Source organism: Rhinolophus sinicus, chromosome 18, assembly GCF_057876585.1.
Source record: "Rhinolophus sinicus isolate RSI-liver-muscle chromosome 18, RSI-T2T, whole genome shotgun sequence".
In the NCBI taxonomy this organism is placed as follows: Eukaryota; Metazoa; Chordata; class Mammalia; order Chiroptera; family Rhinolophidae; genus Rhinolophus; species Rhinolophus sinicus.
In genome coordinates this window covers 77,070,920-77,094,325 of record NC_142518.1, presented here as the reverse complement: position 1 = coordinate 77,094,325, position 23,406 = coordinate 77,070,920, and the positions used below count along the sequence as shown (strand labels likewise).

The following is a 23,406-nucleotide window of genomic DNA, read 5'->3' as shown; positions in this document are numbered from 1 at the left end:
AAACAAAATGGAGACAAGCAGTCTACCAGACACTGAGATCCAAACACTGGTTATAAGGATGCTCAGTGATCTCAGGGAGAACTTCAACAAAGAGATAGGAAAAATTAAAAATGGAGCTAGAAAACATAAAAAGAACCAGTCAGAAATAAAGAATACAATAACGGAAATGAAGAATACATTAGAGGGAATCAACAATAGATTAGATGAAGCAGAGTATCGAACCAACGATAAGGTAGCAGAAAACACCCAATCAGAACAGCAAAAAGAATCCAAAAAATTGAGGAGAGTTTAAGGGGCTTCTGGGAAACATCAGGCATAACAACATTCACATTGTAAGGGTAGCAGATGGAGAAGAGAGAGAGCAAGGAATTGAAAACCTATTTCAAACATAGTGATGGAAGGAGAACTGACTCTGGGTGGTGAACGTAATGTGAGATATAGATGATGTATTACAGAATTGTATACTTTAAATCTATGTAACTTTACTAAAAATTGTCACCCTAATAAACTTTAATTTAAAAAGAAAAAAGAAAAAAAGCCTATTTGAAGAAATAATGACAGAAAACTTCCCTAACCTGGAGAAAGAAAGAGTTACATAAGCCCAGGATGCATAGAGAGTCCCAAAAAAGATGAACCCAAAGAGGCCAACACCAAGACACATCATAATTAAAATGCCAAAGAGAGAATCTCAAATGTAGCAAGAGAAAAGCAGTTAGTTACTTACAAGGGAGCTCCCATAAGACTGTCAGTTGATTTCTCAACAGAAACTTTGCAGGCCAGAAGGGATTGGCAGGAAATATTCAAAGTTAAGAAAAGCAATGAACTACAACCAAGATTACCCAGCAAAGCTATCATTTAGAATAAAAGGACAGATAAAGAGCTTCCCAGACAAGAAAAAGCTAAAGGAGTTCATCATCACCAAACAAGTATTACAAGGAATCTTAGAGGGACTTCTTTAAGATGGGAGGGAGGTTAGGGGTGGGTGAAAAGTGGAAGGGATTAAGAAGTACAAATTGGTTGGTACACAGTAGTCATGGGGATGTAAGGTATAGCATAAGGAATACAATGAATAATATTCTAATGACTATGTATGGTGCCAGATAGGTACTAGATTTATCACTAGGGTGATAGATGGGAGTGGGGTTGGGGGCAGGGTGAAAAAGGTGACGGTATTAAGAAATACAAATTGGTAGTTACTGTTGCGCCTGCACGACAAGAGCTGTGGGAAACAAGAAGGGGGGGCACAAGGTTAAGAAAGACAGTAGCCAAGAATAGAGTGCAAGCGGGGCTGTGGGGACAGAGCCCCAGAGAGCGGTTTCCAGGCTCTTGGCCTCACGTGGAAAGGTGCTGGCTCGGGTCGTAGATGGCCATCAGCTGTGGCTAGTTGGCTGTCAGTTGTATCTGTTGAGCCATTGGCCACTAACATAACTGCGGCGGGGCTGCGTTGGGGAGTGGAGTCGAGGAGAGTCGTCGGTCGGTTGGCAGAAAAGCGGACAGCAGGTCGCACGTCGTGTGGATCCAGCCTCCAGTGAGACTATAGTGGTATGACTCCCCTACCTATGGCTCCATGGGTGTTCCTTTTTGGCCTAGCCACATCCTGCGTTCTTATGTGGGGAGTGGGAGCAGAGATCCCGTAGGCTGCCTTGTGTGACAGGGGCCAAGGGACTCAAGCCTCAAGGACTGAGCCCTGAATTGGACCAGCTCATAGCTTTTATTGGTTAACAAATGAGGAAGTAAAGCTTGTTAATCTCAAGATCTGTGAATTATGTGCCTGCTTTCTGTCTTTCCAAAGGTCCCCATTGTGCTCCAACGTGTACTGTGCCTTCACACACGCATAACTCTAGGGTATTCATTAAAGGGGAGGGACTGATATTATTCCATCGAGCCTCAGTTTGCTGAAGCACTCCCTTGTGAAATCCTGGGAAGAGCGCTGGGGAACAAACGGTTTGGCAGCTGTAAGGCAACGAGTTACAAAATAGTCATGGGGATGGAAAGTATAGGGAATATAATCAATAACATGGTAATGACTGTGTATAGTGCCAGGTGGTACTAGTTAAGGGGATCACTTCCTAAATTATATAAATGTTTAACTACTGTGCTATACACTTGAAAGTAATATTGAATATCAACTCTAACTGAAAATTTTAAAAAGTGGGGAAATGATCAATAATACAATAGTGTGGTACAGTGTCAGGTGGTTTCTGGACTTTTATCATGGTGATCACTTCTTTAGTATAGAGAATAAAATCAATATGGGGTAGTAACACTGTATAGTCCTAGGTGGGTACTGGTGAACAACTATGATGTACTCCTGAAACTAATATAATATTGTATGTTAACTGTATTTTAATTTTAAAAAATCTTTAAAAAAAGATACTACAAGAAAAGAAAACTATAGGTCAATATACGTGATGGATATTAATGTAAAAATTCTCAACAAAATATTAGCAAAACAAATACAAAAGCACATTAAAAGCATTATACTTCATGACCATATGGGTTTTATCCCTATGATGCAAGGATGGTTAAACATATGAAAATCAATCAATGTAATACACTACATTAACAGAATAAAAAATTTAAAATCACATGTTAATATCAAATGATGCAGAAAAAGCATTTGATGAAATTCAGCATCCTTTCATCATAAACATCCAACAAAACAGAAATAGAAGGAAACTATAATAAAGGCTATATATGAAAAGCCCATGGCTAACATCATACTCAGCAATGAGTATGATAGCAAAAGTGGGTATCCTTCCTTGTTCTAAGATAAGGAACAAGGAAGGATACCCACTTTTGCCATTTCTATTAAACAAAGTACTGAGAAAAGGAAACAAAAAGTATCCACATTGGAAAGGAAGAAATAAAACTCTTTCTGTTCACAGATTACATGATCTTATGTATAGGAAACCCTAAAGAATCCACACACATGTAAGTTAGAACTAATAAACAAATTCAGTAAAGTTGTAGGACATAAAATCAACACACAATATTGCCATGGGGATATGAAAGAAAGTTTGGGGAATATAATCAATAATGTCATAAAGATTTTGTAGGGTGTCAGATGGGAGCAGGTCTTATTAGGGAGACTACTTCAGGAACTGTGTAGATACTTGACCACAGTGCTGTACATCCTGTGTTCAAGAATTGAAAGACTTCATATTGTTAAAATGTCAATATTACCCAAAGTGATCTACAGATTCAATGTAAACCCTATCAATCCCAAAGGCATTTTTTTCTTTTGCAGAAATAGAAAAAATCAGACAAAAATTCATATTGAGTCTCAAAGGACACTGACTAGCCAATATACTCTTGGGAAAGAAGAGCAAACCTGGAGGCCTCATACTTTTTGATTTCAACAAATTTGTGGTAATCTAAACAGTGTGGAACTGACATAAAGACAGTCATATTGACCAATGGAACAGAATAGAGTGCTCCAAAATAAAGCCTCACATATATGATCAGATGAATTTTGACAAGGGTGCCAAGAATACACAATGGGAAAAAGTCTCTTCAACTAATGGTGCTAGGAAAACTGGACATCCACATTCAAAAGAATGAAGTTGGATCCTTAGCTTACACCATATACAAAAATTAATTCAAAATGAATTAAAGACCTAAATGTAAGACCTAAAACTATAAAAGTTTTATAAGAAAACATAGTGGAAAAGCTTCATGATGCTGGATTTGATAATAATTTCTTGGATCTGACACCAAAAACACAGACAGCAAAAGCAAAAATAGACAAATGGAATTACATCAAACTTAAAAACTTCTATGCAGCAAAGGAAATGATTAACAGTGAAAAGGCAATCTACAAGTGGGAGAAAATATTTTCAGATCATGTATCTGATAAGGGGTTAATATCTAGAATTATAAAGAACTACTACAACTCAAGAATAAGAACAAAAACCCAAGTAACCTGATTTTTAAAATGGGTAAGGGATTTGAATAGACATTTCTCCAAAGAACATACACAAATGGCCAACAAGCTCATTAAAAGATGCACAGATTCACTAATCATCAGGGAAATACAAATCAAACCTACAATGAGAACTACCTCCTACCCATTAGAATGGCCATTATAAAAAATAATAATAACAAGTGTTGGTGAGGATGTGGAGAAATTGCAACACTTGTGTACTGCTGGTGGGAATATAAAAAGGTGCAGCTTCTATGAAAAACAGCATGGAGTTTCCTCAAAAATTTGAAAATAGAACTACCATATGATTCAGCAATATCACTTTGGAGTATGTATGCAAAAGAATTGAAAACAGGATCTCAAAGAGATGTTTGTACACCCATGATCATTGCATTAGTCACAATAGCCAAGAAATGGAAGCATTCTAAATGTCCATCAAAGGATGAACGGATTTAAAAATGTGGTACATACATACAATGGAATGTTATTCAGCCTTAAAAAAGAAGGAAATCCTGTCATGTACTGCAAGATGGATGATCCTTGAGGACACTATGCTAACTATAACAAACCAGTCACAAAAAGACAAAAACCACCAGTCTACTGATAAAAAGTATCTAAAGGAGTTAAGTTCATAGAAACAGAATGTAGAATAGTGGTTGCCAGCAGCTGGGGGGTGGGGGAAAAATGAGGAGTTGTTGTTCAATACTTTCTGTTTTGCAAGATGAAAAAGTTGTAGTGATCTGTTACACAACAATGTGCATTAGTTAATGCTAACATACTGTTTACTTAAAAAGGGTTAAGAAAGTAAATTTCATGTGATACGCTTTTTACCACAATAAGAAACATGTTGATTATGACCTACTAAATTGATTATATGACTTACTAATGAGTCACTACCTGGTTCATTAATCCTAGCTTGGAATAAGATAGACTTTGTGAGATGGGACCTACCTTGTGGTATGAGCTTGTTTTGTTCTTGTTCTTGATCACAATCAGGTCTACAGCAAGCAAAAGGTAGGGGAAAGATGGAATATTATTTGGGAATATAAAGGAATGAAGCTCTGATACATACTACAACATGGAGGGACCTTTAAAACATTATGCTTAGTATAAGAAACCAGTCACAAAGGATCACATATTGTGTTATTTTATATGAAATGTCTAGAATAGACAAATCTGTAGAGACAGAAAGTAGATTAGCAGTTGCCTTAAGGCTGGAGTGACATGAGGTGTTAGGGGAAATGGGGAGTTAATGCTAATGAATATGGGCTTTCTTATTGGGAGGACAAACATGTTCTGAAATTAGATTTTGATGATGGTTGCATAATCCTCTAAACAGACTAAAAAGCATTGAATTGTACACTTGAAATGGCTAAAGTGTATGGTATGTGAATTATACTCTAATTAAACTGCTAAAAAAGGGAACGAAGTAGTAGAGTTTATATCTAATTAAATAAAGACAATAAGTCAGCATATGGAAAATGTATGAACACAAATGCAGACAGTGTTAAAATACTCATATATCTGCCTATGTAAACAATTTTGAAATGAAATCAATATCACAATCACAGGGAAATAGGAAGAACTATTTTCTGGTGATATTGTAAATTCATTACATAATGGCAATATGTAACAAGAAGTATTATATTTAGTTTTGAAGTAGTAAAAAGAAAAGGCAGGAAGAAAAACTGATGAATTAGCCAACAGTGTCGTACTTTATTTAGAAATTTCCTTTGTTCTATATATTCAGTTTAATCTCACAATGTAGACCTTCCTAGCCCACATATGTTTCTAACCAATTCAGAGAAGTCTGGATTCTCTTCCTGGTTCTAGAAATACTATGGTTCTACTTCTAAGTCGTGTTTGAACTCAGTCTTTTTGGTTTGCCCTTTACTTTTTGTGTCATGCTTATTTGTCTTTCTCCATTAGATTATGAGTTTCTTGAGTCTAAGCACTGTAATTTCCAGGAATGACATTATATTAATAAATTAACCTGGAGAAGGGGAAGCAACACCGAGATTTGACTACTGTCACTTAAACAACTGTGTGACCTTAACTTCTCTGAAGCTCAGTTTCTTTATCTGTAAAATGGGAATCAATCTATTTCAAGGTGTTGCTGTAAGAACTAAATAGATCGAAGTTATATGAAGTATCTAGCGTGGATCCAAGTACGGGGCAGATTCTCAATAAACATTAGTTTCTTTCACCTGTCTCTTTGTGGACCTTTGTTCTTTTGCCCCCGTTCAGGTGAAATGGTGTATTTGCCCTAATTCTCCTCTTCTGTGAACCCAAAGGCACTACTAACTCTAACATTTACAGGATATTACCAGGCTTCTAGTTTTTACTTCCTGTTTGGTCCTTACTATTTCTTTTATTTTATTCACTTTTATCTCTTCTCCATGTATACAAAGGTCTATATTGACTGTGTAATTTTGTCCAAGTCTAAGTAGTCAGTGGATAATCATGACAGTTTTACACTAATAAATAATGACATTTACATAAAGCATTCATAAAAGATTTCTTGACTACTGTGAAAAAGGGGGTTTTGTATTCCATAAACAATGTTAAAGAGCTACTGCTTAAACTGAAAGAAAAAAAACAGTAGTTATAGCTTTAAACTTATTATAATTGTTCAGATACAGAGTTACCCATTCATGTGCTCTTCTTAATAGCTAACCCAGACAGCAATCTGTTATATAAGCAAAGAACCAGGAAGCTCCAGGAGAACTCAAAGAAGCATTTGGTATCTTCTGTACAGATCAAATTACCTGATAATATGTGTTAATAATGTTTAGATTAAATGTAATGAGTAATTTTAAAAAGTGTATGCTGAGGGATGAGGGGAAAATAACTTATATTGAAAGACCAAAACAGAGATGTTTTTGTTTTTTTCAGACCTTGGAGTTGATACTACATAATCAGTTATATCAATGCCCTCCAGCCAAAGATCACTGGGAACACACCTATAATTGAACAAGTTGGATTTTTTGCTGGTTGCAGGGAGGGAAAATGCACACCATGGGTATCCATGGGGTATCTCAGTAAGAGAGTTGAGAATGAACTTAGTACAGGACATATCCACAGGGGATATGTCCTAAGATCCCCCAGTTGATGTCTGAAACCACAGATAGTACCAAACTCTATATATACTATGTGTTTTCCTATATATACACACCCATGATAAAGTTTAATTAGGTACAATAAGAGATTAACAACAATAATTAATAATAAAATGGAACAATTATAATAATACACTCTAATAAAAATTATGTGAATGTGGTCTTTCTCTCAAACTATCTTATTATACTGTACTCACCTTTCTTATGATGATGATGTGAGATGTTTAAATGCCTACATGATGCTATGAAATAGTAATAACCCTGAGGCAGACAGCATCTACATTTTACAGAGGAAGAATCTGGGGATTAAAGAGAATAGGTAACTTGTTCAAAGTCACACAGCTGGTAGAGGCTGGTTTTGAATCCAGATCTATCTCCAAAGCCTTATGTACTTTCTGCTCCACCATGTTACCTTGCCAGAGATTTATGAATACAACCTATTCTTCATGTCTGTACTATTTATTTAAGAAAATGTTATATTCAGTATTGAAACATGGAAAAGTAATGATTCCTTCAAGTCACAGTTGTTGAATATTTTTAGATTAGATTATATGTGTCGGATAGCAGAACCTATAGGCAGCACATGATATTATAGTCCTGTTACACCAGACATAAATACCCGAGGGGAGACAAAGCAGGAAAAAACTAAAGTGTTAGGGGCTACATCTGTGGCTTCTCTGCCCTAGGATAAATTTAGGAACTGGGTATTTAGAGAAAAGTGGTTCCTAGAGGTGAGTTTCTAGGTATAAAGATCAGTTCCATTTTAGTTTCTATAGCTTCTGTCACTTGACCCAGACATGCAGGATCAGCTTTGCTCTAGTCTCTAGGAGCCATCTGGCTGTCAGGCAGGGGGAATGTAAAGAACCCTGGATTCACAGCTCATTCATTCATCATAAAGTCAGACTTCCTACCACTCCCTTTCTGACTGAATCTCTAGTCTAACAAATGGGCTCTTACCTTGTTTCTTATGAATAAATTTCTACTTTATAATCCAGTTCCAGTAACTAAATTATCCTCATGAAGAGTCCTCACATCAGTTCTCTTTTCCATGATAATAATGTCAATTTTTCAGGGTTTTTGTACATTAAGGCCAAGCAAAGTGCCCAAACATAAATGTTCAGGAAGTGATAGCTCTTTTAAAAAAAATTCAGGTAAAATTCACATAACATAAAATTAGCCCTTTTAAAGTATACAATCAGTGGCATTAAGTACATTCACAATGTTGTGCAACCGTCATTCTATCTAGTTCCCAAACAAATTCATTGTGGCCAAAGGAGACAGAGTAAATCCGTAATAGCTCAAAATGCTTTGAACCCTGTGGATAGTAAAAAAATGACATCACAATGAGAATATTAAGACCACAATCTCAGACCTATTAATTATAACACTCCATTCATTGTTCTCTGATTTCTGATGTTATGCTATCTCTGAAACTTAAGCAAAATAGAGGTATAATTCTTAGCTTACTTGCTTTAAAAGTCACTTTTACTACTTTTTTCATCTCCTATAAGGTCAGTCTGCAGGATTTTTATAGCTCAGTTACCCTTTCCACTCACCATTGTACCATGAGGTTTCATTTAAGCACGTTACTCAGCTAGGTTCTATACCTACTTCTTAAAACTCAATTTATCGTTGATCCATTAGGTGTTTGCTTATTCACTCAGAATTAATTGTACACTAATCATTTTCATTGAATCAGTTTCCATGTCTATAGCTTTTGTAACCATAAGTACTAACTGCATACTGATTAAAAATTTCCCATCAGTTATATGCAAGGTATGACTACAAATTTTGTTTTTAATTTTCCTTTTATGACTCATTAACTTGCTTAGAAACAATTTTAAAAAGGAGTAAAAGGTTTGCAATGATAGTGGTGTCCATGGAATAAATGATCTTTTTTTTCTTGGGAGAACCCTCAGATGTATACATTCTTATTTGTTAAAATGTAAAATGGTCTTTGTCAACATAAGAAACGTCCAAACCTGTAGAATTTTTATGAGTTTATTTGAGCAAAACTGGTGACATATGCTCTCAAGTGCTCCTGAGAATAACAGTTTTGCAGTTTATTTTATGCATTTGAAATTAAGGAGGGGATATTAAGGTGGGAGAAAGCAAGGTGAGGATTAGATTACAGAATAGTTGAGATTATGTTCCCTCTTGAGAGTGGTTATATAGCAAAGGAATCTGAAAGGGAGGTTCATGCTTTAGAAGGAGGGACCTGAAAAGAGGTATTTGAAAGGTGTGTTAACCTAGATGCACAGGAACAATGGACAGGGCTTGCTTAAGGCAAAGATAAACCTTTTACTAAAGAAGTTATAAGTCTGGGTGTGACTACTCACCCAGGACATACCCAGGTAGGAATTTATGATCTGATCACCCTGTGAGTTTACTTTCCATAGAACTCTCTTTCACCCACATCTTGTTATAATCACAATTAATATTCTTCATTTCAGCATTGCTTTTAGAAGCCTCATTTTCTATGAGAATTTTCAGCATCTTTTTTTTTCTTAGAGTATAGTAGGATATAAGCTTTTTTACATTCAGCTTTTTTGAAAAACAGTTTTTAATGATGCAGTCATGTGTTGCAATGGGTAAAATATTCTTTACAAATAGACATTGAGAAGAAAAATTAGTACCATTTATAACCCGTGTCAATTGCTTGTTTTGGCCTAGTGCTTAGAATGAGAATGCAAGACTAGAAATCTGTTAGGAAACCTGGGTTCTAGTCCTCAGTCTGCAACTAAGCAGCTCTGTAATTTTGGGCAAGTTACAACCTTATACAGGGACCACAGTTTTCTTACTCTGTCACATCAGTATGTGTACCTCATTAGGATGTTGTAAAGTTGTTACCAGGTTAAGGTCTGGCTGCTTGTTGCCTCATGAGTCAAAACTTGAGAGACAAGGTTGGTGGAAAGAAAAGTAGATTTTTTCAAACTGCCAGCATTTGGGTAGGATGGCAGACTCCTGTCCAGAGGCCATCCCCCTGTTCCCTGCATGGCCATAAGATTTTATATACATGTGAGAAGAGGCAGAATAATAGGAAAAGAGGAAATAGTCCAGTAATTCCGGGGGGATTTGAGAAAGAAAAGAAGGCACTTTACAGAGTCTGGTTGGTTTCAGGGGATAAGGGTGGATCTTATGCAGATGTTGAAAAGACTTCTTCCAAGTCAAAGGTGAGTAAACTGGGTCATTAAAGCTGGTATATATAGTAAATAGAGTCATTGACTCTGGTATGCATACACTCTTGAGTAAGCAGAGTCATTAAGGAAGGAAGCAAAGAAAAGAAAAAAAAGTTTTAAAAGGTTTTAAGCTAAATTACATTGTTGAATCAAACTAAACTTAGGGCACCCTTACAAAGACAACCCAAAATGTTTCAAGTTTAATTGATTACCTCTACCATCTCTTCTCCCAAATCTCCTTATGGTCTTTTATGCTCATGATTGTCTTGTAAAAAGTTCTTCTTTATTCCATTGTCATTTTCCCAGGTCAAATCCTATTCATCTCAGTCTTCTGGACAATTGCAATAGATTGGTCAGCCTGTCCCCATTTTTTCCCTCCTCAAAACCGTCCTCTACTTTACAAGAGTTATATTCTATAAACACAATCTGACTGCCATTTTCTGGCTTAAAACGTGAGATGGCTCCCATTGCGAAGTGATAAAATTTAATTTTTAAGTCTGGTGTACAAGGTTCATCAGCTACGGCTTCATTCTACCTTATCAACGAGCCCACCACACTCCATGTGAAATTACTTGTGTCATTCAAATCTTCAATAATCTCACTATGGAAGACGTGTATGCTGCACCATGCCAGATCCCCAAATCCACCTGATTTCAGCTCAACCTGGTAGAAGTTCTGTGTATCATTGCCAATGTCCTGAACCAAGCATAAGTCAAAGCATTTCTCTGCTCTTGCTTTCTTGGAAGCTACAGAAGGTTGCTAAACTATGTACAGGTGCAACATAAAAGTGTGGGGAGTTAATACCTGAGGGATAGAGGACAACTCTCAACCGAAGGAGAAAATAGTCAGTGGATAAATGCTCCAGGTTCTCTGTTCTGTGACACATCATGAAGCCTGTTGTATATGGTTGCTTACAGAGTTCCTAGCAGGATTGAGCTCCATTTGCTCACAGTGGTTGCAGCTGGTTTCTTTGGAGGTGATTCTTGGACTGCTTCCCAAATAAACTATGCATACCCAGTCCTTGTTTCAAAGTCTGCTTTCTAGGTAACCCAAATTAAGACACCTTCTTATATTTGTCTCCTTGATATTATGATCATTAAGAGAAGTATGCTAAAGTCTCCTACTATGATAATGATTTTGTAAATTTCTCCTTATATTTCTATTAGATTTTGCTTACATATTTCAAAGCCCTCTTGTTAGATGCCCAAAGGTTCATGAATATTTTATCTTCTTGGTGGATAAAACCACCATGATGTCTTTGTCCCATTAAATTTATTCATCTTGAATTCTATTTTATATGACATTAACATTGATACATACAAGGTCAGACAATTAAGTTCAAAAACTCATCCTAGAATAAGTGCTACATACCTCATTGCTCAATATTACTATGGTCATCTTCGAAGTACTCCCCTTGGGAAGCTATGCACTGATGCCAGTGCCTTGTCCACCCTTCAAAGCAATTTTGGAACTCTTTTTCTGGAAAGGCCATCAGAGCTGTTGTAGTACCCTTGATGTCCTGAATGTAATCAAAATGTCTTCTTTTCAATATTTCCTTTACCGTTGTGTAAAGAAAGAAGTCATTCGGGGCCAGATCAGGTGAGCAGGGAGGGTGTTCCAATACAGTTATTTGTTTACTGGCTAAAAACTCCCTCAAAGACAGTGCCCTGTGAGTTGGTGCATTGTGATGCAGGAGCCATGAAGTGTTGGTGAAAAGTTCAGGTCATCTAACTTTTTCATGCAGCCTTTTCAGCACTTCCAAATAGTAAACTTGGTTAACTGTTTGTCCAGTTGGTACAAATTCATAATTAATAATCCCTCTGATGTCAAAAAAGGTTAGCAACGTTGTTACATCAAATTCGCAAACTAATTTTCAGACCTTGTATATCTTTTGTCTCCCCTTTTTTTCTTATGTGAAAGGTAGCATACTATTTCGCACTTTGCTTTTTCCACTTAACAATATATTCTGGAAATCACTCCATGTCAGTTCATAAAAGTCTTCCTCATTCCTTTTTGGCATCTGCACAGTATTCCGTTGTGTCATGTACCATACTGTCTTTATTCAAGCACTCTCCTGTATGAGAATTTAGGTAGTTTCTAACATTTTGAAATTACAATGTTGTAGTGAATAACCTTGTGCATATATATATTTTATATTGTTGTAGGCCTATTTTCAGGGTAAATTCTTAGGGATAAGATAGCTTTGTTAAAAGACAAATGCATATGTAGTTTTGTTAGATATTTCCAAATATCCCTCCAAAAGGATTTTAGTGTTTGCCATTCCCACAACCAGTGTATGAGAGTAACTGTTACTCCACAGCCTTGCTAAGAGTATGTGTTGGTATTTTCACTGTGTTGGTAATTTCAAGGGTACTGCGACAACAACTCTGATGGCCATTCCAGAAAAAGAGTTCCAAAATTGCTTTGAAGGGTGGACTAGGTGCTGGCATCAGTGCATAGCTTCCCAAGGGAAGTACTTTGAAAGTGACCATAGTGATACTCAGCAATGAGGTAGGTAGTACTTTTTCCAGGATGAGTTCTCAAACTTAATTGTCCGACCTCATACATTGATCAGCTCATTTGTGCACAAAGAAGCATGAAAAATTAAACTAGAAAGTAATGAAATTGGTTACCCACAGTAATTGGTTGAGAACCAAGTGGAATGGAGGTGTTATGGAGAAAGACTAGAATAAATATGCAAGAGTGATACTTCTCTGAATAATATTTTTGTCTAGTTCTGACTTTTAGAACCATGTTGATATTTCATATACGAGTACTTAAAAATAAATAAAATCATCGAGGTTGGGTAAGGCAAGAAAAATGGAGTACAGACAGAAACAAATTAACCTGACTTTATTTCAAGTGAATAATATAACCACACCAAAGTGTGTGATTGTAGAAGAGGGGGAGGCCAAGACTTAACATGAGTAACTGAAATATAGTATTTTGATTACCATGTTTCCCTGAAAATAAGACCTAGCCGGACAATCAGCTCTAATGCGTCTTTTGGAGCAAAAATTAATATACGACCTGGTATTATTATATTATATTATGTATTGTATTGTATTGTATTGTATTGTATTATTGTATTGTATTGTAAAATAAGACCGGTCTTATGTTAATTTTTGCTCCAAAAGATGCATTAGAGCTGATTATCCGGCTAGGTCTTATTTTCAGGGAAACACAGTATATACCTTATAAAGATGATAGGAAAGACTTGGACTCTCAGTGATATATGATTTAGCACCAGCAACCTCTACGCTTCATTTCCTGCCTGTGTTATCACCTCCAGCAAAATTCTGATAAGGCTGCCCCCTTCCACATCCGACAAGGTCATGTATCCTTTGGCTGCCTCTTTAAAATCTTGCATTGGATGAGAACATCTTTTAAATCTTGTGCCAGTGGGACTTTCTCTTTATAAAATGCCTGTGTACTGCTATTCATTCTTTCTCAATTCTAGACTTTCTCCCAGAGAGTCACCATCCCTGCCCCTTGCCTGTGGATTTCCTCACCTTTTTGAGTAATATTGTTTTGTTTTTTTCATACGAAACGATGACTTGAGTTTCAAGATCTAAACCTAACATTGAGAGGGAGCTTCCCCATAATGCCTTGAGGTTGCTATAACACAAATTAAGGACAAAGGTAGAATTGGAAACAAATATTGTATTCTTGTTGGTAGGTTTGATTTTCACAGTGGTAAGGGTTAACAATTCTGCAACTAATTTATATGTAGTCTGGGACTGAGCCGTAAATATATTGTCAGTAATGAGAGCCAGGTTTCTCACTGTTGGAGAGGGCAAATCCTATGATGTTGAATTGGAATTAGAGGTATCAGTGTGAATTCATGGTGTTTGAAGACAGATTGATAGATAGGTATATAAATACAGATGTGTTTATGTATGTGTGTGTGTAGACATGCATATATATCCTAGTTTTGTCTACTGAGAGATCATAGAAGTAAATATGTTCTAGTACCAATGAGCACACCCAGTGCCCAGATATTGGTTTCTAAATACCATTCTCTAATAAAGAAACAAGGGCTCCTTGGAGAAATGACTAATTCCAGTGTGAGGGCACAGAAAGTGCGAGATAATTCTGAAACATCTTGTGGTGCCAGAAAATAAAGAAATTCTCAAAAAAATCATGGGGAAGATAAGTTGTAGACAGGATACTTTTACATATTAATTGTACACAGTACATTTATCAAAATCAGGAAATTAACATGGATACATTATTATCTCATATGTGTACCTTATTTAAATTTCACTATTTGTCCCAATAAAGTGGTCCTTTGTAAGACTGTATAGAAGCATCCTGTCTGTAACTTACTCTGGAACATTTCAAAAATTAGAGACAGAAAATGGAAGTGGTTAAATGTTAACATTTGGGAAATCTGGATGAATGTTATACCAGAATTATTTAACTATTTTTGGAAGTTTTTGTAATGTTCAAGTTATTTCATAATCAGAATTTTTCAGTGCTTTATTCTGAGAGTCTTCTTTAAATAGAGTAATCTATCCTATTAATTACTGTGGTTTATTGTAGTTACTGGTACATTTATATTTAATACTGCTAACTTATTTTATGTTTTCTATTTGTTACTTTTCTTTTTTTTCTTTCTATGCATCTATTTGGTATTCTTAACATACATTTGTATATTTGTTTTATAAATTAAAATCTAGATTTCATTAGAACCCATATTTTACCTTGTATTAGACAATAACCTTACCAACTTTAAAATTTCTTTTCTGTTGTCTCCCAAGTTATGATCTCCTGGAATTTCAGTTCCAAATAATTATAAAAAATGATTTTGATATTATACACCTGTAATTATTTAGACTTAACTACAAACTTTACTGGTTTTGTTGCTGTTATTTTTTCTTTTATCTCATATCTATTTTATGGAAGCTTTTTTGATTTCTTTATCCTTTTTTAAATCCTTGGAGTTCAGAAATTTCACCACAATACACTTATATGTGAGTCTTCTTTTGTTTTCCTTGTTTAGCACTTAATAGTCTCTTTCTCTCTGAAGAACAGTATTTTAATCATTTCTTGGAAATTATCTCTTATTATTGATTTATTAACTTCCCCCTCTCTCTTCCTACTGCACATTAGAATCAACTGAGGGCTTTTTAAAATTCTGGAGCTCCGGCCATACAATACACCAGTTAAATCAGAATCTCAGCTTGGGATCCATGCATCTGTAAATTTTTAAAGCTTCCCAAGTGATTCCAATATGTAGCCAAACATGAGAAGCACCACTCTAGACCAAATAACAGCAAACTTTTTCTGTAACGGACCAAATAGAAAATATTTCAGGCCTTATGGGCCATATTTTTTTGTTATATATTCTCTTTTGTTTGTGCTACAACCCTTTTAAAATGTAAAAACTATCCTTAGTTCACAGGCCACATCTGCTCTATACTGTCAGCTCCCTGAAAGCTACAACCACATCCAATTGTTTACTGCTACATTCCTAGAACCTACACAGAATAGATGCTCAGTAAATATGTGTTGATTGACTGGCTAAACCCTTAGGAACTCTTCCATAACTCCCCTCACCACCTCAAGTAGAATTACATCATCAGTTTTCTGATAGAATCCTGTATATTTCCTCTTTATAATACTTATAACACAACAATATATTGTAGGTAAATATTCAGTGTCTTTCTCAGGGATACTGTTTTAATCATCCTCAAATCCTAGGGACCAAACAGAGCCCCTGACACATATTAGCTCTGTGATATATTGTTGCATTAAATGCTAAATTGAGTTTCCAGGTAAAATGAAAAGTGCTTTGAAAAGGATAAAAGTGCTAAATAAACATGACTTAATGATAGTGAGACAGCCAGCAACCATAAGTAGTTGTGAAGGTACCATTGTTTTAAGTACTTGGTTATATTTAACCTGTTGTTAAAAATTGTGCTGTTATCTTTTGTTAGGCAATGACTTCTTAGATATGACACCAAAAAAGCACAAGTGGCAAAAGAGAAAAAAAAACAAAAACGGATGAATTAGACTACAACAACATTAAAAATGTTTGTGCTACAAATGGTGTGATCAAGAAAGTGAAAAGAGAACCCACAGCATGGGAGAAATCAATTTCAAATCACCTGTATAATAAGGGACTTGTATCTAGAATATACAAATAGCTTTACAACTCAATAATAAAAACAAAAATAACTCAATTAAAAAGTGGACAATATATTTGAATAAACAGTTCTCCAAAGAAGACATACAAATGACCAATAATCTCAAGCAAAGATGCCCACCATCATTAGTCATCAGGTAAATACAAATCAAAACCATAATGAGAATGTAAATTGTTGCAGCCACTATGGAAAACAAAATACAGGTTCCTCAAAAATTAAAAATAGAACTACCATATGACCCAGCAATTCCACGTCTGGGTATTTATCCAAAGGAAATGAAAATATTAACTTGTAAAGATATATGCAACCCCACGTTCATTACAGCATTATTTACAGTAGCCAAGATATGGAAACAAAATAAATGTTCACTGATGGATGAATGGATAAAGCAAGTGGAATACTACTCAGCCATAAAAGGAGGGAAATCCTACCATTTGTGACAACATGGATGCACCTTGAGGATATTTTGCTAAGTAAAGTAAATCAGACTGAGATAGGCAAATACCATATGATCTCATTTACATGTGGAATCTAAAAACCAACAAACTGAACTCATAGATACAGAGAACAGATTGGTGGATGTAGGGGGTAGGGGTGGGCGAAATATGTGAAGGGTGTCAAAAGGTACAAACTTTCAGTTATAAAATAAATAAGTCATGGGGATGTAATATACAGCATAGTTAATATTACTGTGTTGCATATTTGAAAGTTGCTAAGAGAGTAGATCTTAAAAGTTCTCATCACAAAAAATTTTTGTAACTATCTGTGGTAATGGGTGGCAACTATACTTATAATGGTTATCATTTCACAATGTATACTAATATTGAATCATTATGTTGTGCACTTGAAACAAATATAATGTTATATGTCAATTATACCTCTATTTAAAAAAAAGTGTTGAGGATGTGGTGGGAATGTGTAATGGTGCAACCACTGTGGGAAATAGTATGGCAACTGCTCAAATAGTGAAACATAGTGTTACCATATAAACCAGCCATTCCACTCTTTAGTATATACCCAAGAGAACTAAAAGCATATGTACACACACACACACACACACACACACACACACACACAGACACACACAAACAAAAACAACAAAAACTGTACAAAAATGTACATGGTAGCTTTATTCATAATAGCCAAAAATTGGAAACAACCCAAATGCCCATAAAATGCTGAATGGATGAACAAAATGTAGTATATCCATACAATGGTATATTATATAGCCATTAAAAGAATGAAGTACTGATACATTCTAGGACATGGATGGAACTTGAAAGCATGTAGTGAAAGAAGCCAGACACAAGAGGTCATGTATATGACTCCATTATTATGAAATGTCCTGAATGGACAAATCCATAAGACAAGAAATTGATTAGTAGTTGCTTAGGGCTGGGAGGGGGATTTTGAAGGGAAATGGGAAATAACTGCTAATAATATGAGATTTCTTTTACAGGGGATGAAAACTTTCTGGAGTTGGTGGTGATAGTTGCACAATCCTGTGAATATACTAAAAAACACTTTAAAAGATAGACTTTGTGCTATGTGAATTACATCTCAAGAAAATTGCCTGAAAAATCATGCTGTTTATTGAAGCTTATGCTTCTTATATAACAATTTATTTTTCATTTATAGTTTTTAAAAACCATGTCCACGTTCAAACTAACCAAGTATTAATGTAAAATTTTTCTTTTTAAAAAAGAAATGCTGAAGTTAGTTCAGAGTTTTGCAAAACTGTTTCCATATGAAAATGATTCCATTATTGGTTAAAATTATTCCACTATTGGTTCTAGTTGTTAATCAATTAAATCAGAAAAATGGCCAAGTTTGTCATTCCTCCATTCTTCTTTCAGGGCACTTCTGTATGACACTGCACTGTGATGGTTGATATGCTTATCTCTCTCTCCTACTAGGCTGTGAGCTTCTTTAGGAGATGGATCAAGACTCATTTTTGTTTCATATGGTCTAGTTCAGTGCCTGAATCATTGTAGCCAATACTTAAATATTTGTTGAATGGTTGAATGAATAAATGATTAACTACAAGTTCTATCTCAAACAATCAGTGAAAAATTTATCAGTTCTCTTTTCCTTTCAGGAATAGGAATCACTGATACTTCCCGATTCACATGTGTAAGAGCTCTGCCAGCTCCTGCAGTGACCGCCAACAATGCTACAAGTATCAGCTGCTGCTGGAGAAGCAAGTTTTGGGCTAAGGGCCCCACACCCCCAAAGGGTCAGAGCTGGGAGGCGCCAGCCCAGCCCAGGCAGGACTGACAATGTGGTTCTGACCTCTGTAGTCAAGGGATCAAGGTCAGGAAACAGTCTCCATTACAGATACCGGTAGTTACAACTTAAAGGTTGCCAATGCCAAAAAACATATCTCCTAGAGCTTAAGAAAAAAAAAAAGAAAGAGAGAAAGAGGGAGGGAGGGAGGGAAGGAGGGAGGGAGGGAGGGAGGGAGGGAGGGAGGGAGGGAGGGAGGGAGGAAGAAAGAAAAAAGTTATTCCAGTCATTCAAAAGTCATAGCAACATAACGGTAGGCAATTTTCTCAGAAAATAGTCAACTGGAGTACACACGAGACTGACTAAAAATGCCTTAAAATTACAAATAGGAAATATTAGTCCTCTAAATATTTGAAAGTATTAGATTGGTGCAAATGTAATTGCAGTTTAAAAGATTAAAAAATAATTGCAATTACGTTTGCATCAACCTAATAGAAGTTCCTTTTCTTTCCTCCTTTCTGAAAATGCATACCTCATCTAGTATAAAGTGTTAAGCTATTAAAGTTACTAAATTAACATTTTGGAAGCCGAGAGGGAGGGAGGGGGAGAGAGAGAGAGATCATGTATGACAAGAAATGCTGCATCCCACTGGGATTCTAATTTTAACCTATGATGATTTAATTTGGGGCTAGACTGCCTGTTTTTGTTTTGTTTTGTTTTTTAATATAAGATCAGAGACAAGCCATGGTCCATGTCCTAATGATTTTACAATATGCCAATTGGGGAGAATGCCTTCATTCAGTATTTAGTGAGTACCTACTACGTGTTAGGCTCTGTTCTAGAACCTGGGGATATCACAGGTGAACAGAAACAGCCCAAAAATCTCTGCATTACAGAGCTTTCATATCCGGCTGCATCTCATGGTTTGCCTCCCCAACCTACTCTTCATTAACATATTTCCATATCTTTAAGTTCCTTTTATGGAGACTTTTCACTTTCTTTCTGAGCTGTCTTGTTGCCTTGGTTATTCATGGCAATTACTGATTTATTATTTCGCTTCCTAGATATCTACAGGAGTGGCTTCTGCAACAGGTTGATAGGAAGAGGTCTTTCTTTTGTTTTCCAGTACTTGTTGGTACTTGTTCGTTTTATTTTCTCTCCGACTGCAACCTTTTTTTTCTCTCTTACACGGTAGTGCTATGTTTTCTCTGCACTATTCCAGCTTCTTACACAATGGGGGGATTCCCTGGGAGACGGGCTTCTCCTCTGTTAATAGTTTGCCTGGGTCACAGGGCGCAGTGTCCGTGTGGGTATGCGGAGAGCTTTTGAAGTTCCAAAGCTCTTCCTGCTCCAGATTCAGAGCCCATATGTTTCAGCAGTTCTGTTTACTCCTGTAGGGTTCCTCCCAGATAGGTGGGGCCAGGGGCGGGGTGAGTTGTGAGAGATGGCCCAGAGCAATGGAGGCGACCACCACCACAGCCGGTCCTGTTTCCACAGCTGTCTCCCCTCTGCCAGAACTATTTGGGCTGCGAATCTGTGTCTGCGGTCCACAGTTCTCAGAATAGCAAATATTCTGTTCTTTTGATCTGACACTGCTACTGTTCCACTTCTAGTAACGGGCAGGTGGGGGCGGGGCGATCTCTGGGAGGGGAGGGAGGGGGCGGCTAGGCTCAGTGGCTATCTCTTCCGTTTTCTGCTCAGCAGTGAGGGCTTAAACCACCGTTTTCAGCCTTCTTCCCTCAGTGTTTTCTCTGAGGTCTCTGCCATGAGCATTGGGTTCAGCCGTGTTATATGCTATACCCTCAGCCCTGTGGGCCATAAGCGGAGCCCTAGCAGTCCGAGTTCTTCCCTCTCCCACAACTGCGGTAGTTCCAGGATGCAGCGAGCTCGGAGCACTGAGCTCGGTCTGCATCCTGCGCCCGCGTAGCTCCGTCTCTGCACTTCTCCCTTCCCTCCTCCCCCACTCGCGAGATTCGCCCACCTTTAGGTGAATTTAGTAGTGGGCCTCTTTGTCTTGCCTGTCTGCTGTGCAGGGAGTCCTTTGTGGAGTTATTGTTGTTCGATTAGTTGTAAATTCCAGGGGAGCTTTACAGAGGCTCACCTCACGCCACCATTTTGATCCCCGTAAGATGTATTTTCATTGTCATTTGTTTCTATGCATCTTTTGATCTCTCCTATTTCTACTTTTACCCAGTTGTTCTTTAAAGGTATGTTGTTTAATCTCCACATATTTGTGGTTTTTCCTGCTTTCTTTTTGTATTTGATATCCAACTTCAAGCCTTGCGATCAGAGAATATGCTTGGTATGATTTCAATCTTCTTAAATTTCCTGAGGCTAGTTTAGTGTCCCAATATATGGTCTACACTTGAGAATGTTCTATGTACACTAGAAAAGAATGAATGATTTATAAATGTCAAGTATATCCATTTCATCTAATGTGTCATTTCGGGCTGATACTTCTGTATTTATTTTCCTTTGTATGATCTATCCATAGCTGTCAATTATGTGCTTAGGTCCTCTACTACAATTGTGTTTTGTCAATTTCTCCCTTTAGTTCTGTTAGTAGTTGCTTAGTATATTTTGATGCTCCCTGATTGGGGGCATAAATATTGATGACTGTTGTTTCTTCTTGTTGTATAGTCTCCTTTATCATTATGAAATATCAAATTTTGTCTCTTCTCACCTTTTTTTTATCCTGAAGTCTGTTTCATCTGATGTCAGTATGAATACACCTGATTTTCTCTGAATACCATTTACTTGGAGTGTCAGTTTCCACCCTTTTACTTTGAAACTGTATTTGTCCTTGTAGCTGAGATGCATCTGTTGGAGGCAGCATATGGTGGGTTTAGTTTTTTGATCCAATCTCCTACTCTGTGCCTTTTTATTGGTGAGTTCAGTCCATTTACATTTAGGGTGATTATTGTTATATGAGAATTTCCTGTCATTCTATTTCTGCTTTTCTGGTAGGATGGTGTCTCCATTGTTTCTTTTGTTTTTTGTTGCTGTCTATTATTTCAGTGTGTTGCTATCCTGTGATTTATCCCTCTATTTGTTGTTTCTTTCTGTTATGTATTTCAGTTCGGGATTTTTTTTTAAGTGGTTACCATTAAGTTTATGTAAAAGAAAGTTTCATGTTTAGAGTATTCCATTATCTTCAGCATGCTTACTTTATCCATTCCTTTGTGCCAGTTCAGACATTTACTCTCTGCCCTTTTATGTTTTTGTTGTCACAAATTATCCCTATTTATGCTGTGAGTTGATCTGCGCTGCATTAAGAAGTTGTCTTTTTCCTCTTTTTAAAAGTGATTTTCCCCCTTCTTTATCCTGTATATTACGTTTAAGTTTATAGTGTCCTATTTGGTGTAGGTGTTGCCATTTCCTCCTTGTGTCTGTCCATAACACTACACATGGTTTTGTATTCTTTTGCTTTTTTGTCTCAGGTAGAATGGCCTCCTTCAATATTTCTTGTTGTGCAGCTCATGTATTAGAACATTTTCTCAGCTTCAGTAGGTCTGGAAAGGTCTTTATTCCTCGTTCATATCTAAAGGATATCTTTGCTGGATATATTATTCTTCGCTCATAATTTCTTTCAATAGTTTGAATATTGGATTCTACTCCCTCCTGGCTTGTAGAGTTTCTGCTGAAAAAGCTGATGATAACCTAATGGGCTTTTCTTTGTAGGTTACCGTCTTCTTTTGCCTGGCTGCCTTGAGGATTCTTTCTTTGTCGTTGATTTTAGACAGCTTCAATACAATGTGCCTTGGAGAAGGCCTGTTGGGATTGAGGTAATTATGTGTTCTATTTGCTTCTTGGATTCGAGGATCCAGTTCTGTCCACAAGTTTGGGAAGTTCTCATTGACAATTTGTTTGAATATATTCTCTGTTCCCTTCTCTCTTCTCCCTCTGGCATGCCCATTATTCTTATATTGCTCTTTCTGGTGGAGTCAGACATTTCTTGTAGAGTTCTTTCATGTCTTTTATCTCTCAAGTATCTCTTCTTCCATCTGTGTCATTTCCAGATTTTTATCCCTGATGTCACTGAATCTTTCCTCCATCTGGTCAGCTCTGTTACCTAGTTTGGCTATTTCATTCTTTATTTCTTTTATTGAGTTCTTAATCTCCAAAATTCTATTTGGTTCTTTTTTAAAATTTCAATCTCTTTGGTAAAATGTTCATGTTCTTTGATTGTGTTTCTGAGTTCATTAATCTGCCTTTCTGTGTTTTCTTGCATCTCATTGAGTTTTTTCAGAACTGCAATCTTGAATTCTCTGTCATTTAAGTCACATATTTCCGTGTCTTCAAGTTCATTTTCTGGAGACTTTTCATTTTCTTTCTGAGATGTCTTGTTGCCTTGGTTATTCATGGTAATTACTGATTTATTATTTCTCTTCCTAGATATCTACAGGAGTGGGTTCTGCAGCAGGTTGATAGGAAGAGGTCTTTCTTTTGTTTTCCAGTACTTGTTGGTAGAATGTTTTATTTTCTCTCCAACTATAGCCTTTTTTTCTCTCTCACACTGTAGGGTTACGTTTTCTCTGCTCTATTCCAGCTTCTCACACAGTGGGGGGATTCTCTGGAAGGCAGGCTTCTCCTCTGTTAATAGTTCGCCTGGGTCATAGGACACTGCAGAAATTCTATTGGTTCTTTTTTAAAGTTTCAATCTCTTTGGTAAAATGTTCATGTTGTTCTTTGATTGTGTTACGTTAAACTGCCTGTCTGTGTTTTTTTGCATCTTGTTGAGTTTTTTAAGGACTACCGTCTTGAATTCTCTGTCATTTAAGTCACGCATTTCCATGTCTTTAAGT

General features: G+C 36.5%; 1 long non-coding RNA gene across 1 annotated transcript in view; it reads left to right on the top strand.

Moving 5' to 3' along the window:
* The window catches only part of LOC141569671 (uncharacterized), a 127,388-nt gene that overhangs the window by 92,877 nt on the left and 11,105 nt on the right, over positions 1-23,406 (top strand). The window contains exon 4 of the long non-coding RNA XR_016020105.1: positions 18,474-18,688. This is a non-coding gene — a long non-coding RNA (uncharacterized LOC141569671). The remainder of the gene's footprint in view (positions 1-18,473; positions 18,689-23,406) is intronic.